This window comes from Macaca thibetana, chromosome 2 (genome assembly GCF_024542745.1).
Source record: "Macaca thibetana thibetana isolate TM-01 chromosome 2, ASM2454274v1, whole genome shotgun sequence".
In the NCBI taxonomy this organism is placed as follows: domain Eukaryota; kingdom Metazoa; phylum Chordata; class Mammalia; order Primates; family Cercopithecidae; genus Macaca; species Macaca thibetana.
In genome coordinates, this window is record NC_065579.1 from 147,983,375 (window position 1) to 148,002,787 (window position 19,413).

At 41.1% G+C, this 19,413-nt stretch overlaps 1 protein-coding gene across 5 annotated transcripts in view; it reads right to left on the reverse strand.

Annotated features, from left to right (window-relative positions):
* The window catches only part of CHCHD6 (coiled-coil-helix-coiled-coil-helix domain containing 6), a 238,033-nt gene that overhangs the window by 152,889 nt on the left and 65,731 nt on the right, over positions 1-19,413 (reverse strand). The gene's annotated exons all lie outside the window — the stretch shown is intronic.

Genomic DNA, 19,413 nt, shown 5'->3' on the forward strand with positions numbered 1-19,413 from the left:
GTATTAACTTTTTAAAGCATGTGTCACTACTGTATTAAAAAAATACATTTGGAAAAAAAAAGGTCCCAAGATAGGCAATAAAAATGTTCTTGAAGTCCCACGGTAGACTTGGGGCCTCAGCTCACACCTGGGACACCATATTTTCCATCTATAAATAAGTGGGAACAATAACTAGAAACAGACAAATCTGGAGATTACCTCCCTTAAATTAGCAACTCAAGGTCTTTTCAGTATTTTTAGGAAAATGACTTCCGGGGAAGCTCTATGTCAAATTGGAAAGTCTAGTTTCTTGCCCTGCTCCCCTGTCTTAGGCAGGTCCATTTATGTGGTCTTTCAACAATCCTCACTATCTCTCCCTAGCATTCATGGCAAGAGAAAACACAAGGTTTTCCCCACTAAAGCAACACACAGAATGCTTCCACATGCCCAGGTGGTGACCCTCTCCCTGCCCGCCAGGCTAGAGAGCCTCAGACAGCCACTCTCCTGCACACCCTGCATAGAGAGACACAGTATGAGAGACCCAGAGGTTGAGGCACCACTCACTCTTCCACCTCCAGGGGTAAGAGGGCCAGATGCAATTCATCCATCTAAGCCTCTGAAAAACACTAAGCCTAGGGCAAGGAATAGGCAAAAGATGGGGTAGAAAAGCCACTGGGAGGGCCAGCTTTCCTAAAGCTTCCCTGGCAGAGTTCTACCTAAAGGCATCCTGGCCCTGCACCCAAGGATTCCCTGATCCTACCCTGACTTCTCAGGACCACTGTGAGGACTACGGAGATAGAGAGGAGGGCAAGGAAGCTCAAGTTCAGCCACAGAGGCTTCGAGTGGGCCTAAATAAAAACCCTTCCAAGTACATGTGCGGTGGAGTCCATCTCCACACAGAAACCCTCTCCAGGGCGCCATCTCCATAGCGCACTAACAGAAGGACTCTGACATTTCCATTGTTCAAATCACACACAGTCCTAACCCCAGGAGCACAATGCTGGCAGAGGCCTTCCCTGGGGCATATCTGGGCCAGCTGTACAGCCTTGGGAGCCACTGTACACCGATACTCCATGGTGCGGACGAGGATGACGATTCTCAGAGATTTAAATCCTACTCTTGGAAAAATTACCTAAGTTATAAGAACAGATATTCCCCAAGAAGATGACAAAACACTTGACTGGAAACTACTCCAAAGGAGTGAGAGTGGAGGAGAGGTGAGCAGGCAATCCTGGGGGGAAAGGAACCTTCATTTGATTAACTGATTTCACTGATTTGAATTAGTGGTTGATTGATTGACAGGGTTTCTCACTCTGTTGCTCAGGCTGGAGTGCAGTGGCATGATCTCAGCTCACTGAAGCCTTGAACTGTTAGCCTCAAGCAATCTTCCCACCTCAGCCTCCTGAGTAGATGGGGCCACAGGTGTACACCACCATGCCCGGCTAATTTTATTTTGATATTTTTGTAGAGACGGGGTCTCACTATGGTGCCCAGGCTTGTCCTGAACTCCTGGGCTCAAGCAACCCTCCCTCCTCAGCCTTCAAAGTGCTGGGATTACAGGCATGAGCCACCACACCCGGCCAAGAATATGCATTTCACTAGCCAGTAAGAGTGCCTCCTGTAACAAAAATCAGGGAAGAGATGAAGTCACCACCCTTCCTGCAAACCCCACCACTGAAACCAACTGTGAGCCATCACCTGAGTGAGCTCTTACCTCCAATACATACCCCTTCTCCTTGCCCAAAGCAAGAAGGCTCCTCTAACATAAATGGAGAAACCCAGCAGAAGGGTAAGTAAACCATCCTGGCTTCCCTTGAGAATGTTCTCTCTGGGTGATGGAGAAGAGGGGCCTGAAGTAAGGAGAAAAGTCAGGAGAGAAGTGGCAGGGCCTAATGAAAAAACCTTGGACTGGTTTTTCTACTCACCAGGTAATGCTGAGTGTCATTATTTAACCTTCAAGGGATACGAGTTACCTTGCCAATATGGTAAGATGACACCAACCTAGAAAACCTAGAGACTGAAAAAGAACTCTCCTTTCCAAAAAGCTAAACCAAACATAAAATCTTAAAATCCTAGAATTCTAGGTTTGAGTTGGATCTTCAAGAATTAACCAGAATCTTCTGCTTCTAGGTTACATTACCCTGGAAAACATTCTGAGAAGATGAACACATTTGCTATGCCCAATTCTTAACTCAGCCAGAAAGAAAAACTCTCCAGCTTCCTAACAAATGAGTTCAAAAGAAAAAAGGAAAAAGAACTAAAATTCACTGAATGCCAATTACATGCCAAGTGCTTTATATATGCCTTCTTATTTAATGCTTTCCATACCAGCATGATGGAAATTACTAAACTCATTTCATGCAAGAGAAAGCTGAGGTAAAAACAGAATAAATACCCTGTTTCAGGGAAAACACCTTACAAATGACAGAACTGGGATTCACACTGAGGTCCTTCTATGCTTCAGGAACCTGTCTGCATGTCTCTACCAGAGAATGAGCTCCTAGTGGGCAGGAAACATGGGCAGCTATCTGTTGTGATGGCCAGCCCCAGCAACAAGGCCAGACACACTCTCAGAATGAACTGCACTCCCCATTCTCATAACACTGCAACCTGCAGCCCCTCAGGAAAGGCATACCTCTTTGTAGCTAAAAATGGCTAGGAGAATATTTTCACTCAAAAAAAAAAATTGTATCAACAATATGCAAGACCAGAGGACCAAATCTATCCGTTGACGTGGCTCTCCAGATACAGCTCAGTTTCCCACATTTCAATCCAAGGTAACAAATGTTTGCTGATATAGTTTACTGAGCATTGTCCTAGGGACTGCATCTACAAAGTTTAGTAGACACTGTCCCTCATTTCAAGACACTGTAGCAGGGACATCAGAGGTGAACACAACTAGTACGATACTATTGTAAGAAGTCCAACAACAGCAGAAAGGGGAAAGAGCTGGCAACACCAGATACCAGAAGACAGTAGGAGAATATTTTCAAAGTACCAAGTTAAAATTATTTTGCCATAGAAGTCCTAGAAGTTTTATATACCAGCTGGAAAATGAAAGACATTTTTAGATGTGAAAAAATAAAGTTTACAAGATTCAAACTTTTTCTGAAAGGATTACTGGAGAAAACACTCCAGCAAAATAGGAAATGAACCCAATTTAAAAAATAAGAAATAGATATAAAAATGGAATTACTTAATGGATAGTGTAAACTTATACAAATAAATGTAAATATATATAAACATATATGTATGTATATACATGTATCTATAAATTATACTTTTAAAAATCATAGTTTGAAACAAAAATATGGGGGGAAAACACAAAATGCAAAGAACCATTACAGTCCTAAAGGAAAGGAGAAAAGTAAGACACAGAAAAAATACTTGCAGAAATAATGATTGAAAATTTCTCAAAGTTCATGAAAAAAAAACCTGTAGCGTCAAGAAGCTGAGCAAACCCCAGATAGAATAAACCCAAAGAAATCTACTCCCAGACAAATAAATCATAATCAAATTTTTGAAGAATATAGACAAAGAAAATACCTTGAAAGTATAAGAGATGAATGACATGTTACCTATGGGAGAATTATGCAAATGACAGTGAATTTCTCAACAGAAACCATGGAGGCCAGAAGAAAGTGGCAGAATATTTTTCACAATCTGAAGGAAAGCAATTGTTAACCCAACAGTCTGTATCTGGTAAAAATATCTTTCAGGGATCAGAAAGAAAAGTAAAGACTTAGTGAAGGAAAATGAAAGGCATCTATCTGTTCCCAGGAGACCTGCTCTAATTGTTAAAACAAGTTCTTCAGATAGAAACGAAATAATTTTTAAAAAGGAAGAAAGGAAGGAGGGAGGGACAAATGAATGAACAAACTTAGAACATGTTTGGAATGAAGAAAGAACAATGGAAAGTGTAAATACAACAAGCAATGCTTCTCTTGAGTTTTAAAAATTATGTTTGACATTTGAAAGGAAAAAATTGTGTCACTGTCAGATGTGGTTCTCGATATATACACAGGTAATATTTAAGACAACCCCACATCATTATTGGGAGAGGGTAAAGGGATGTAATTGGTGGTAAGGTTTCTATATTCCACTTGGAGTGGTAAAATGTTGATACAGTAGACTGAGATAGGTAGGTATATCACGATCCATACAGTACTCACTAAAAAGCAAAGCAAAGAGAATATTTCAAAACGCTTCTGATTAATTAAAACAAAATACTACAAAATGTTCAAGTAACCCACAGGAAGACTGGAAAGGAGAAACAAAGGAATAAAAAACATTAGAAGCATACAGAAAACAAAAAGTAAAATGGCAAACTTGAATCCTAACATATCATTAATAACATTAAATACAAATGGTGTAAACATACCAATTAAGAGACTGTTATGATGGATTTTTTTAAAAAGACCCGATTAAATGCTAGCAAGCAAATTTATGTAGGTAAAATAAAGTATGAAAAAGATATACTATGTGAATACTAATGAAAAGAAAGCTAGATGGACCATATTAATACCAGACAAAGAAGATTTTAAAGCCAAGAACATTACCAGAGAAAAAGTGAAACTTTACATAATGATAAAAGGATCAATTCCTTGCCAAGACATAACAATCTTAATGTGTATGCACCAAACAACAGAGCTCCAAAATATCCCACAGAACAAATGTAATACAACTGAAGAGAGAAGTAGGCAAATCTACAATTATAGTTGAGGACTTCGACACAACTGTCAGAAATTGAGACAACCACTAGACAGAAAATTAACAAGAATACAGAAGAACTGAACAATCACCATAAAAATTTGAATCTGACATTTACAGAACACTTCACATAACAATAAACATTAGTTTCAAACATACATGAAGCATTCACCAAGACAGACCATCTCCTAGCTCATAAAATGAACATTAAAAATTCAAATTAATTGAAATTGTTAAAATATGTTATCTGATCACAAAGTATTAAATTAAAAATCAGAAGAAAAATAACAGGGAGCTCTCCAGAAACTGGAACATTAAACAATACAGTTCTAAACAAACCATGGGTCAAAGAGGAGGTCTCATTTCTCAAAGAAAAATGTAAAAGAAGTATTTTAATAGTGAACTGAATGAAAATAAAATAATAAAACATCAAAAGTCTGTAGGCTGCATGGAGAAACTGGCACCCCTGTGCATGGCAGGTGGAAATATAAAATGGTGCAGTGCTACGGAAAACAGTTTGGTGTTTCCTCAAAAGGTTTAATATAGAACTACCATATAATGGATTTCTATGTATATATTCAACTGAAAGCAGGAACTTGAACAGATATTTGTTCACAGCAGCATCATTCACAACAGCCAAAAGGTAGAAGCAACCCAAGTGTCCATCAACGGATGAATGGATAAACAAACTAGTATATATACACAATGGAATCTTACTCAGCCTTCAAAAGGAAGGGAATTCTGATATGTGTTATAACATGGATGAACCCCGAAAATGTTATACTTAGTGAAATAAGCCAAAGATGGACAAATACTATATAATTCTACTTATATGAAGTAACTAGAATATGCAAACTGATAGAAACAGAAAGTAGACGCTGGCATGGTGGCTCACGCCTATAATCCCAGCACTTTGGGAGGCCAAGGCGGGTGGATCACCTGTAGTCAGGAGTTGGAGACCAGCCTGGCCAACATGGTGAAACCCCATCTCTACTAAAAATACAGCAACTTAGCTGGGCATGGTGGCATACACCTGTAATTCCAGCTACTTGGGAGGCTGAGGCAGGAGAATTGCTTGAACCCGGGAGGTGGACGTTGCAGTGAGCCAAGATCGTGCCACTGCACTCCAGCCCAGGCAACAAGAGCAAAACTCCGTCTCAAAAAAAAATAAATAAAAAGAAAAGAAAAGAAACAGAAAGTGGAAGTTACCAGGAGATGGGGGGAGGAAAAATGGGGACATTTATTATTTAATTGGGGACAGTTATTATTTAATGGATACAGAGTTTAGGATCATGAAAAAAATCTGGAAATGCATAGTGATATGGCTGTAAAACATGGTGAGTGTACTTAATGCTAGTTAATTGTATACTTTAAAATGTTTAAGATTTTTTTTATATTATGTAAATTTTACAAAGAAACAAATAAACAAACAAAAAAAACTATGAGCTGTAGCTAAAGCATAGCTTAGAGGGAAATGTACAGCATTAGTGACAAGCAGCTCCCAAAGATCCCCTTCTTTTATTCACACCATTGTGTTACGCCCTTCCTTGCCTATGGGAGCTAGAGTGACTGTCAGACTTCTGAGAGCTAGAAGATAAAATGTTCATGTGTTTTAAGCCACCAACTGGTAATCTGTTACAGCAGTAATAGAAAACTAACACGGAGTAGTTTCCAACTAGGGTGATTTTTCTCCCCCACCCCCACCCCCCCATCAGGGTGATTTTGCTGCCTACAGGAGATTTGGAAACATCTGGAGATTGTTTTGGTTGGCACACCTAGAAGAGTGTTATTGGTTTCTAGTGAGTAGAGGCCAGGGATTCTGCTAAACTTTCTATAATACAAAGGACAGTCACCACCCGCCAGCCACACAACAAAGAAGCATCCAACCCAAAATGTCAACAGAGCTGAGGCTGAGAAACGCTGTACTATGGCTGTGCAAGTTGTGCAAGATGACATTACTGGAGAAAAACTGGGTGAAGGAAACATGGGAATTAAACACTTTGGTAAATATATAAGTACAATCACAAGGAGAATAGAAGAATACATAGCTTCTAAACCACTGGAAGCAGGAAAAAAAATAAATACATAAAGTACTTTGAGAATCCTGGGAAAATATATAAGCTAAGGAAAAGGAATCAATAGAGAGGGGAAAATGAAAAATACAAGCAAAAGGAATGACAATTGATATATAAAGGTCCAAGAAAAACCTCTCAAAATCCAGTGAGGATCACAAGTACGAAAGGAAAATAGTGAGTGAAGAGACAGACACTAATGTGAAAGGGTGAAACTGGGGGAGGAGGGGTCGGATTATTTGGCCCCTTTTTTCTTCCACGAACTGAGAGGCAGTGGTATCTGCTGACACTGGGGGATGCCTGAACAGGGAAACGTGTGAAGTTTCTGTGGGAAAATTATATGGGGCATGAGTGAGGGTGGGACGGTGCTGAGGCTGTGTGGAGTACACCAGGTAGTCTGCAAATTAGCACCAAAGCTTTCTCCAGCCACATTCCACAGTTTGGGGGCAGAAAGCAGCAGCAAGGCAGTGGGGGCAGATATTATGTATAATGAGTGCTAGCAGGAGGAGAGTGAAATCCACAATGGCTGACAAGGGGGTCTGCCCTGGTTAGGAAGACAAAGGAAAGAGGAAGAGGCTGCTGGGCTGAGAGAACAGGGGAGTTTTCAGAATGCATTGAAAGGAAAGAGAAAGTTCAATAGGAAAGAAAGCAGGAAGAGCAAAGCAGTGGAACTATGGTCAGAGAGAACTTTTGTTGTTCAAGATGTTGATAGAAGCCTGGGTTTCTTATGGAGAATAAAGATGGGCACCACTGGGGAACAGAAAACCAAGAGGCAGTGGGGGGTGTGAAATAGATTCCTGCCCATCCTATTTGTGGCAAGCACATCCACTAACTATCACAGAAAGCTACCTGCAGACAGCTGTCAAGAGTTCTCCATGTACGAGGCATAGTGTCTCCCAGGACAGGTCAACAGAAAAATGAGTGCAGCGAGGATACAAAAAAAGGTTCAAACAGATTCTCCCCTATTCACATTAAGAGTGCCCTCTTACCCTCCCCAAAAAGTATTGAATTACTTATCTCTTTCTGATCCAAGTTCCTTAACAAGGACAATCTCATGAATTTAATCCCAGTGTGTACCAGGCCCCCCTGCCACCACATAAAATGGCAGGCCTGCATGCCTGATCATGGCCCCAAGCTGCTGCACCTCTCATGCAGTCCTCTACCTTACAGATCACAGCTGCTGATCAAAAAGGCCTCTGAGGCTCCAAACCAAGTAGCCTCACTAATGGAAAAACATCTCAAAACCTAAAGTTGATGCTATGTAAATGGGATTGTTTTCTTAATTTCTTTTTCAGATAGGTCATTATTAGTATATAGAAATGCAATGGATATTTCCATGTTGATATTGTTTCCTGCAACTTTACACTTCTAACAGTTTTTTTGTGAAGTTTTTAGAAACTTCTATATATAAGACCACTTCATTTGCAAACAGAGACAATTAACTTCTTCTTTTCTGATCTGGATGCTTTCTATTTCATTTTCTTGCCTAACTGCTCTGGCTAGAACTTTCAGTCCTATATTGAATAGAAGTGGCAAGAGTGGGCACCCTTGTTTCTGATCTTACAGAAAAAGCTTTCAGTCTTTCACCATTCGGTATAACATTAGCTATGGGCTTGTCATATGTAGCCTTTGTATACTAAGGAACATTTCTTCTATACTGAAAGCTGACAATTTTTATCATGAAAGGATGTTGAATTTTGTCAAATGCTTTCTGCAGCTATTGAGATGATCACATGACATTATGCTAGGTGAAATAAGCATATTTCAGAAAGACAAATACTACATGATCTCACTTACATGTAGAACTTAGAGAAACAAAGGGTGGTTGCCAAAGGTTATGGGGTAGGGGAGAGGTAGGTCAAAGAGTACAAACTTTCACACATAAGATGAATTTAGTTCTGGATATCTAATGTATAGAATGGTGACTATAGTTAATAATCAATGGGGAAATGACTCCCTATTCAATAAATGGTACTGGACTAACTGACCAGCCACATGCAGAAGATTGATACTGAACCCCTACCTTACACCATATACAAAAATCATCTGCCTGCCCAGCATCCATTTCCCCTTCTGGTAAGAGCCTGTTGATTATGTGTGTTTTGGGGGTGGAGGGAGGAATGACTGTTCCCTCCCACAATATGTGCATTCCTGATTCCTGGCAAGACAGTCAAAGTGCTCCACCCTCCACTGCCAAGGGTGTGACTTGCTCAGGAATTTGAAGCAATCAAGCGTGAAATGGCAGACTGGAAACGCTGGAGCTGATTCATTCTAGAGTGGTGCCTGTAGGGAGGACCTGCCTACTGGTGCCCCCACCCTGGACCCTGGGTCTAGCTCTCTTCTTCTAAGACCTGCTTCTTCAACTTTCCCTTTGCATCTGTGAGCTTCCCTGCATCCTTGTAGCAAATTCACATTATTTTGCTTGAGTTAGGCAGAGCAGGCTTTCATTGAAGAAATTTAATGAAAGGCAGCATCGGATTGGAATCAGAAACGGCTGGCCTCCCTTTCTCTAGAGCATATGACATCGGTCTGGGCCTTACTCACTGTCAATGAAATGTCATGTTGGACAGCTTGCAGTCAGAGGCCAGAACAGGCACTAAAACCAACAGGGAAGTGGGCAACATCCAAAGACTAGGAGAGACAGAAGGGCCTGGCACTGTAGAAATGCAAGAGTAAGAACACAGCACAACAAACAGGCAGCCCCTTCATTATTCAATTACTCACTCTGTAAATCGAGAATTAATGTTCACGGGTTCTGGTGAGTGACATAATTACAATTTAAAAAGGGCAATTAATCATCGGCTTGTTGTTCACTGCCTTGCTGGGAGCCGTTTGCTTCACGAACACCAGTAAAGCCACAAAAGTATTAAACACACGAATGACTACCACCACCAAATTCCAGCCTCCTTTTCCCTCTCCCCACCCGCCAACTCCTCTGACTGGGCTCAGCCACAGATCTTACATCTGTTTCTCATTTCTCCTGTGACACTCCCAGACCCTCCCCTAATCTCCACCCTCCAAGCAGAGGCTTTTCCCCTTCACTGCTGGCAAAGACAAGGGCTTCCTATAATACTGTTTGCTGCAAGAAAAGAAAGAGACTTTGGGCCTCTGGATCTCAGCTCCAAGAGGCTAAAAAAGAGAGTGGGAAAATGAAGTTGAGAGAGACAAGGGTAAAGAAGGAGGGAAGAGCAAGAATGAAAGGCAGATGAATGAAATGAGTTGGGTACTGGGAGAACGTAGGCCTCACTGCATGGGCACAGGATACTGACATCTGGCTCTGAAAGCAGGTCTGCCAGCAGCATCTTCTCCAGATCAGCATCTTTCTACAGACTCAAGGCAGTCCTTGCTCCAGTCCTGATCCCTTGGCTGATGATCAGCTGCTTAACTGGACTCCAAAACCACACACAAGGCAGGAAGCTAGCAGATGCATCTCTGTCTTCTAACAAGCAGATTGCAACTAAGTGTTCTCCTAGAGGATGCACTTCCAGGGGAAAATCCCTTAAAGAAAAAACTTCAGGGATCTAGTTCTACTTCATGAAACCAGGCAAGAATGAATATTGTCACTTCAATGCTACCACTGCCTCAGGCCAAATCAGAGTGTTACTGCTTCTAGCTCTTGTGCTAGAAATGGCCCTGCTGGTCTGAGACCTACAGAGGTCTCATGCATGTATGTCTGTCTTGGCCTCTTCCACTGTCTTGACTGTAAAGATCCTGGGGTACACACTGTTCACTGGCCTCCTTGCAGCCGCTCCCCTCTAAAGCTGCTACCTTCCTTCATGCCAGTGAAGCCGTAGTTTTGTAGGCATTTACTTCATGCCTCTGATCTCAGGAAAGGTAGGCTCTTCTGGCAGCCTCAGGGGAAGTTGTGCCCAATCTAGTGCAACCATGGTAATCTTACTCTCCTTTACGGTGGTGGGTCTGAGATGGTCACAGGTCTCAGCTCCAGCCAATGAGACATGTGCAGAAGTGGCTGGAGAAGTGTCTTTCCTGCTTGAGGTGCTGATGTGAGGACTGGATGCCTTGTGACCATGAGGGAAAAGGCCAGAGAACTGTGGGGAAGCCACCATCTGCTCAGACACAGGTGGACTAGTGCGAATGTAAAGTGGTGCAGGCAGCCACTTTGGAAAACAGTCCAAACATTCCTCAGAAAGTTAAACAGACAGTTACTATTTGATCCAACCATTCCACTACAAAGTATATAACCAACAGAAATAAAAACATGTCCACAGAAAAACTTGTAGACAAATGTTTACGGCAGCACTATTCATAGTAGCTAAAAAAGTGGAAACAGCCCAAATATCCATCAAATGGTTAACAGATATATAAAATGTGATACAGCCATACAATGGAATATTGGCAATAGAAGGAAATGAAGTACTAATACATGCTACAGCGTAGATGAATCTTGAACACATTATGCTACATGAGAAGCTAGTCACAAAGACCACATATTCTGATTCCATTTATATGGCATGTTCAGTACACGCAAAAATCCATAGAGACAAAGTTGATTAGATGTTGCCTGGGACTAAGGGTTGTGGAAAATAGGGAGTTACTGCTAATCAGTAGAGAGTTTCTTTTGGGAGTGACAAAACTGTTCTAAAATTGATTGTGGTGATGGTTGTACGACTCTATGAATACACTTAAAATAACTGAGTTAGATATTTGAATGGGATAATTATATGGTAAGTGAATTATATCTTAATACAGCTGTTAAAATAAAACCAGTTTTCTTTAAGTTTTGAAAATGGAGAACAATTGCCATTCCTCTCAATGAGCAAATGCCTTGGAAAAGAGCTCATCGTGCCTGCTGCCACCTATGCCCATGTAGGCTGAGCCCCAGAGTGGGAAGTATGCAGTGTGGCAGCGCTTTCTAAGCAGAATAGGTGTCTCCTGCAGTCTGCCTCATTTCTGAGTGTCTCCTAGAGGGTATCCTGTTACACTTAACAAGCTCATCCAATGTTGAAGATTAGGATTTTTCCTGTAACATGGCTCCAAAACACAAGCGACTACTTCATGTGGTTCTGATTTGGTGCTGAAATAACTATTGATTTGGTAACTAATGATCTGGGGCTGATCTGATGCTGAAATAGTGATTTGCCTAATGTAGAAGAAAAAACTGAGTGAACTGAACTGCAAACCCAAACCTAACCAGTCTTCCTAAAATGTACGCCTGGGTAGTTTTGACCTGTATGATTTCTACCTTACAAGCTGATTTGAAGTCTGAATAACTTGGAAAAGGCAAATCCATTAAATAAAAACATAGAAAACCAGGTAAAATAAGTATCAAAAAGAAATGCTATGGGTTTCAAGGGAGGGGAGAAGAAATGACAGCTGACTGGCAGAGTAGCATGGGACGAGAATGGCTGGTATGGCAGGTGAAGTCTGAGCTAGACACAGAATGTGGAAGAGACTGAGACAGGTGGGCTGGCTGAAAGGTATAGAGAGGCAGGGAGGCAACAGTGAAGAGGAAGACCCTCAAACTAGAGGCCAGGCCTTCACCCCAGCTCTGGCGCTCTCTAGCAGTATGGTCTGGGGCAAGTCACTTTGTCTCTTTGTGTCCCAGTTTCCTATAAAGTGGGAATAACACCATATTTAATTGAAGCTAAGACACCATCAATTATAACATGAACCATTATTCCATTACCACTAAGAAAAAAAATGATGTTATGTCACTGGTTATAAAATGTATCCCTAATTCAAAGACGTTACAATAAGAAAAAAATTCACCTCAGAATTGAATATGGTAACAACTACTCAGAGTTGATATGAGAATTAAGTGATTATATGTAAAGTAAATATGATTGCTGTTGTTGCTATCAATGTTTGACAAATATTTGTTGAGCAACTACTAAGTGCCCTCAAGGTCCTATGCATAAGATAAATATGATCCCAATCCTTAGGAATTCAGAATCAATTCAAACAGGACAAACAAACAGGGAAGTCAGAAAAGGGATGTGTGCAGAAGCGGTCACGGATGGTGGTCTCCAGCTTGATTGGAATATAACTGAAGCCTCACTTTACTAAGCTGAGAGAATGTGAGGCGGATTAGGATCTAAAGTAAAGAGAGCATCAGACATAATCAGAACTACTCTTGAAAAACCCTGTCTCCCCTGTGAAGTGCATGTATACAACTTCATATCCAATTCTGTATGATACTACAAAGGCAGTGACATAGAGCACCCGGGATAGCATCCATATGCAAAATATAATTTAGGAGCCATGTTGTACCAAAAACAATGTTTACACTAAAATGCACTGTAGCAAGATGTTCAAACTATTAAAGGAGAAACTATTAAAGAAGACCCAAGACAACCAGAGGCACAGCCAATTCATGTTTCCCACTCCACATTCACCCCAAGGCAACACCTCCTAAGGGAATGGTAGCTGAGCTGATCATCACGTTCTTGTACTTCAGATCCCAGCTCACCTTCCACACTGTTCTTCCACATTGCGGGGCCTGGCTGGCACTCAGCAAATCCCACTCCCGCTTGGCCATGTGGCTCCATGAGAGTCTCAGGAAAGCCACAGGAAATCTGCACCTGTGTCCTGTCTGCTTCCTCTCCCTTCTTGTTCTGAGGAACACCACCCCAGCAGGGCTCCTTTACCGGATCAGTTCTGCCCTGGAGCAGCCGCTGATTCCAGCCTGCAGTTTTTCCAAAATCCGCAGAAGCAACTTCATCATATCCCACCCTTGAAAACAAAAGCCCCAGCCAAGAGGTGCCCCTCTATGAAGCTCTGAGTTACATGAGGACTTTCCTTAACCTCTAGAGTTTTAGTAACTGCAACATCTTCCCTTTGATTCTTCAGCCCTACAGCTGGTGGTAGCTGCTTCTTGTGGTTGCTACCTCCATAATACTTTAATGTTCCCTTTTTACCCTTTCAATAACCTAGTTAACAACCTTGTACCTAGTTACTGACTTGATACGAAATTCTCTGCTCCAATAATTGCTATAGTTTCTCCTGGTTGGGCCTTAACTGATACAGCAACATATTACGCCTCACTTTCTATTTTAAATTCTCTCTCTCTCGGGACATGAAGAGGCAATTCACAAGAGAGGGAAAAATCAGGCCCATAAATATATGAAAAATATTCAATCTCTACTTGAAACCAAAGAAACAAAAATTGATACCACTGACACACATTTCTGCCTGTCAGATCAACAAGATGGAAAAGGACGCTAGCACTCAGTGCTGGCCACAGGCACTCTCAGACACTGCTGGTAGGAACATAAACTGGTATTACTGTCTCATGGAGGAAAATGTGATGATAATGTGAACCAAATCTTTAGAATTTAAGTCAAAAACTAAGACACTGCAAGAGTAGATTCAATTCTTCTTATTGCCTCTGCAAATACAGCTAAAAACCCTGGACATTACATACACAAAGCAGATATAAAAAGGTTCTGAAAAGTGGATAGAAGAAGGCAGTGTGGCTAGGGGCCTCGGGACCCAGAACGACACGGCAGTGAGTTCCCTGAGTTTTCTTCTTGTCTCATTATCTCAGACTGGGTGCTGGAGGAGATGCCAATAGGAATAAACCAGGAAAGCCCCCCTAGAAAAGCCAGCTCTTTCTAGCCAAAGGACCAGGAAAGCAGCAGCTTAGCAAGACAAGCAACTTTTAGACAGCAAAACGTTTAGATAATAACTACACTGCTCCAGCCTAACACCACAGAAATAGCTGCACTGCCACCCCCACCAGCAAAGGCCAACTGGAGACCCTGGACTTCCACCTTCACAAAACAAGATGCCTCAACCCACCTTCCCTGCCAGGGTGTCAGAGAAGAGCGAGGTGGGTGGATCTCTGACTACCACCCAAGTGTGGTGAGGCCTTCCCTGTTGGTGGAGATCACTTGGGGAGCAGTAAGCAGGTGCCCTTCCCCATCCCAGCCAGGGTGGCATCAAAGAGAGGCCTAGTGGGGAGCACAAAGTCCTGGTTCCAGGAATTTACAAGTAATAAATTGACACAGAACTACACATATACATTGTACCAATGTCAATTTTGTGGTTTTGATATTGTATGATATTTACACAAGATATAACCTCTGAGGGAAATATGATGAAGGATACATGGGCCCTCTCGCTACTATCCTTACAACTTCCTGTAAATCTGTAATTTACAAAAAAAAAAAAAAGTTTTAAAAAAGCCTTTGCAAAGGGGCATAAGAGAACTCTTTGGGAAGCGGAACATGCTCTGTATCTTGACTAAGGTGGTTATTACATGGTTGTGACATGTTATACTCAGCAAAGTAACCAACCTGAGCACTCAGGGTGGAATTTTATTGTCTATACATTATACCTCAATAAGTTATATTTTAAAATATGCTGTTAAAATATCTGAATCATATCAGTACGAACAAAATAAACAGGAAATAAAACAAATAGAATGCCAACTAATAAGTATAGAAGACATTGCAGAAATATAAAATCATCATTTTATAATCACTAGCATAGTGATTCAGATAAAAATCATCAAAGCAGAGAAAAATGGTGGGACAGGCAGTTCCAAGCTCTCATCCTCCCACAGAAACATACAAAAAACATGCAGAGGCCGGGCACAGTGGCTCACACCTATAATCCCAGCACTTTGGGAGGCCGAGGCAAGAGGATTGCCTGAGCTCAGGTGTTCGCGACCAGCCTGGGCAACACAGTGAAACCCCATCTCTACTAAAATACAAAAAATAGCCGGGCATGACAGTGTGTGCCTGTAATCCCAGCTACTTGGGAGGCTGAGGCAGAAGAATTGCTTGAACCTGGGAGGCAGAGGTTGCAGTGAGCCAAGATTGCACCACTGCACTCCGCCTGGGCGACTCTGAGACTCTGTCTCAAAAAAAAAAAAAAGAAAAAAAAAATGCAGAAACTATCAGAACCAACTTTCTCAAAGCTCTGAAAAATAGTCTAAAGTTTAAAACAAGCAAGTGAATGCTGAATAAAGAAAAAGGCCACTTGAAAACAGTAGGAAAACTGTCTGGTGTTTTTACTTGCCTTTGCCCTATCCCTGTCATGGCTCAGTTGCAGCCACATTCCCAATGTGAGACTCTGGTCCTTGGTTCCAGAGGGAGCAGGGCATGTCTTATTCGTAAATTATTGTGTGCATCTGTTCTAACCTGTCTGACAGTTACCTGTAGGACTAATGCAAAGTACTTCTCCCTTTCACCTAACTCAGAACTAAGGCTGGAAAAGGGCAGGTGTTACTTGAAAATGCTGCAGGGAGAAAACACCTGCAAGACATTACACAAGAAGACTATCCCCAAGACATATAATCATCAGATTCCCCAAGGTCAAAATGTTAAAGGCAGTTAGAGAGAAAGGGCAGGTCACCTACAAAGGGAACCCCATCAGGCTAGCAGCAGATCTTTCAACAGAAACCCTGCAAGCCAGAAGAGATTGGGGCCCTATATTCAGCATTCTTTAAGAAAAAAAAAAAAAAAGTCTAACCAAGAATTTCATATCCAGCCAAAGTAAGCTTCATAAGTAAAGGAGAAATGAGATCCATTTCCGACAAGCAAATGCTGAGGGAATTCATTACCACCAGAACTGCCTTACCAGAGGTTCTGAAAGGAGTACCAAATATTGAAAGAAAAGACTTACTGGCCACTACAAAAACATACTAAAGAACATAGACCAGTGACACTATGAAGCAACCACACAAATCTGAATAAACAGCTAATAACATCACAAGTTCAAATTCGCACATATCAATACTAACCTTGAACGTAATTGGGCTAAATACCCCATTAAAAGGCACAGAGTGGTAAGCTGGATAAAGAGAACCCAATGGTATAGGTCTTCAAGAGACCCATCTCACATGCAATGACATCCACAGGCATTGTGGATAATAAAGGAATACAGAAAAATCTACCAAGCAAATGGAAAACAAAAAGTAGCAGGAGTTGTAATCCTAATCTAAGAGAAAACGGACTTTAACTCAACAAGATAAAAAAGATAAAGGGTGTTACACAATGGTAAAGAGTTCAATTTAACAAGAAGACCTAACTATCCTAAATGTATATATACCCAACACAGGAGCACCCAAATTCATAAAGGAAGTTCTTAAAGACCTATGATCAACACCTGTAATCCCAGAACTTTGGGAGGCCGAGGCAGGCGGATCACAAGGTCAGGAGATCTAGACTATCCTGGCTAACATAGTGAAACCCCGTCTCTACTAAAAATACAAAAAATTAGCCAGGCGTGGTTGTGGGAACCTGTAGTCCCAGCTACTTGGGAGGCTGAGGCAGGAGAATGGTGTGAACCCAGGAGGTGGAGCTTGCAGTGAGCCGAGATTGTGCCACTACACTCCAGCCTGGGCAACAGAGTAAGACTCTACCTCAAAAAAAACAAAAACCAAAAAAATCTATGACGAGACTAACATTCCCACATAATAATAGTGGTAGATTTCAACACCCTACTGACAGTATTAGAGAGACCACTGAGGCACACAATTAACAAAGACACTTAAGACCTGGACTCAACACTTGACCAAATGGACCTAATATACATCTACAGAACTCTCCACCCAAAAACAACTTCATATTGCCACATGGAATGACTTTTGGGTTAGTAATGAAATTAAGGAAGAAAACAAGAAATTATTTGTACTAATGAGAACAAAGATACAACATACCAGAATCTGTCAGGACATAGCTAACACAGTGTTAAGAGGGCGGTTTATAGCACTAGACGCCCACATCAAAAACTTAGAAAGAGCCCCAATGAACAACCTAAATCACAACTAGAAGAACTAGAGAAGCAAGAGCAAAACAGCCCCAAAGCTAGAAGACATGAAATAACCAAAATCAGAGCTGAACTGAAAGAAATTGAGACATTAAAAACCATACAAAAGATCAACAAATCCAGGAGCTGGTTATTTGAAAAAATTAATAAGACACACAACTAGCTAGACTAATAAAGAAAATAAGAGAGGAGAACCCCCCTTTAGGGGGCCAGGTGCAGTGGCTCATGCCTGTAAGCTCAGCACTTTGGGAGGCTGAGATGGGGGGATCACAAAGTCAGGAGATGAACACCATCCTGGTCAACATGGTGAAACCCTGTGTCTAGTAAAATACGAAAAATTAGCGAAGTGTGGTGGTGTGTGCCTGTAGTCCCAGTTACTCAGGAGGCTGAAGCAGGGGAATCGCTTGAACCTGGGAGGCAGAGGTTGCAATGAGCCGAGATCGTGCCACTGCACTCCAGTCTGGCGACAGAGTGAGACTCCATCTCAAAAAAAAAAAAAGAAATGACAAAGGGTACATTACCACTGACCCCACAGAAATACAAAAAACCATCAGAGACTACTACAAACAATTCTATGCAAAGAAACTAGAAAATCTAGAAGAAGTGGATAAATTTCTGGACACATATAACCTCCCAGGACTAAACCAGAAAGAAATTAAATTCCTGAACAGACCAATAACAAGTTCCAAAATTGAGTTAGTAATAAAAACCCTACCAACCAAAAAAAGTGCAAGACCAAATGGATTCACAGCTGAATTCTACCAGATTTATAAAGAAGAGTTGGTGCCATTCCTACCGAAACTATTTCAAAAAATTGAGGAGGAGGGACTTCTCCACAACTCATTCAATGAGGCCAGCATCATCTTGATACCAAAAACCTGGCAGAGACACAACAAAAAGAGAAAGTTTCAGCCCAATATCCTTGATAAACACAGATGCAAAAATCCTAAACAAAATACTAGCAAACCAAATCCAGCAGCACATAAAAAAGCTAATCCATCATGATCAAGCAGGCTTTATCCCTGGGATGCAAGGTTGGTTCAACATATGCATATCAATAAATGTGATTCAACCCATTCACTGAACTAAAAACAAAACCACATGACCATCTCAATAGATGCAGAAAAGGATTCCCATAAAATTCAACATCCCTTCATGTTAAAAACCCTCAATAACTTAAGCATTGAAGGAATATACTTGAAAATAAGAGCTATCTATGACAAATCCACATCCAACATCATATTGTATGGGCAAAAGTTGGAAGCATTCCCCTTGAAAACCGGCACAAGACAAGAATGTCCTTTCTGACCACTTCTATTCAACATATTATTGGAAATCCTGGCCAGAGCAATCAGGCAAAACAAAGTTTAGCATCCAAACAGGAAAAGAGGAAGTCAAATTATCCCTATTTGCAGACAACATGATTCTACATCTAGTCTCTCCACAAAGCTCCTGATCTGATAAACAACTTCAGCAAAGTTTCAGGATACAAAAGCAACACACAAAAATCAGTATTACTGATTGGTTACTATACACCAACAACATCCAAGCCAAGAGCCAAATCAAGAGCACAACACCATTCACAATAGCCACAAAAAGAATAAAATACCTAGGAATACACGTAACCAAAGAGGTAAAAAAAATCTCTACAATGAGAATTACAAAACATGGCTCAAAGAAATCAGAGATGACACAAACAAATGGAAAAACATTCTATGCTCATGGATACAAAAAACTAATATTATTAAAATGGCCATACTGCCCAAAGCAATTTACGGATTCAATGCTATTCCTATCAAATTACCAATGACATTCTTCACAGAATTAGGAAAAACTATTTTAAAATTCATATTGAATTCATATTCAAAAAAGAGCTCGGGCCAGGTATGGTGGCTTGTGCCTGTAATCTCACCAC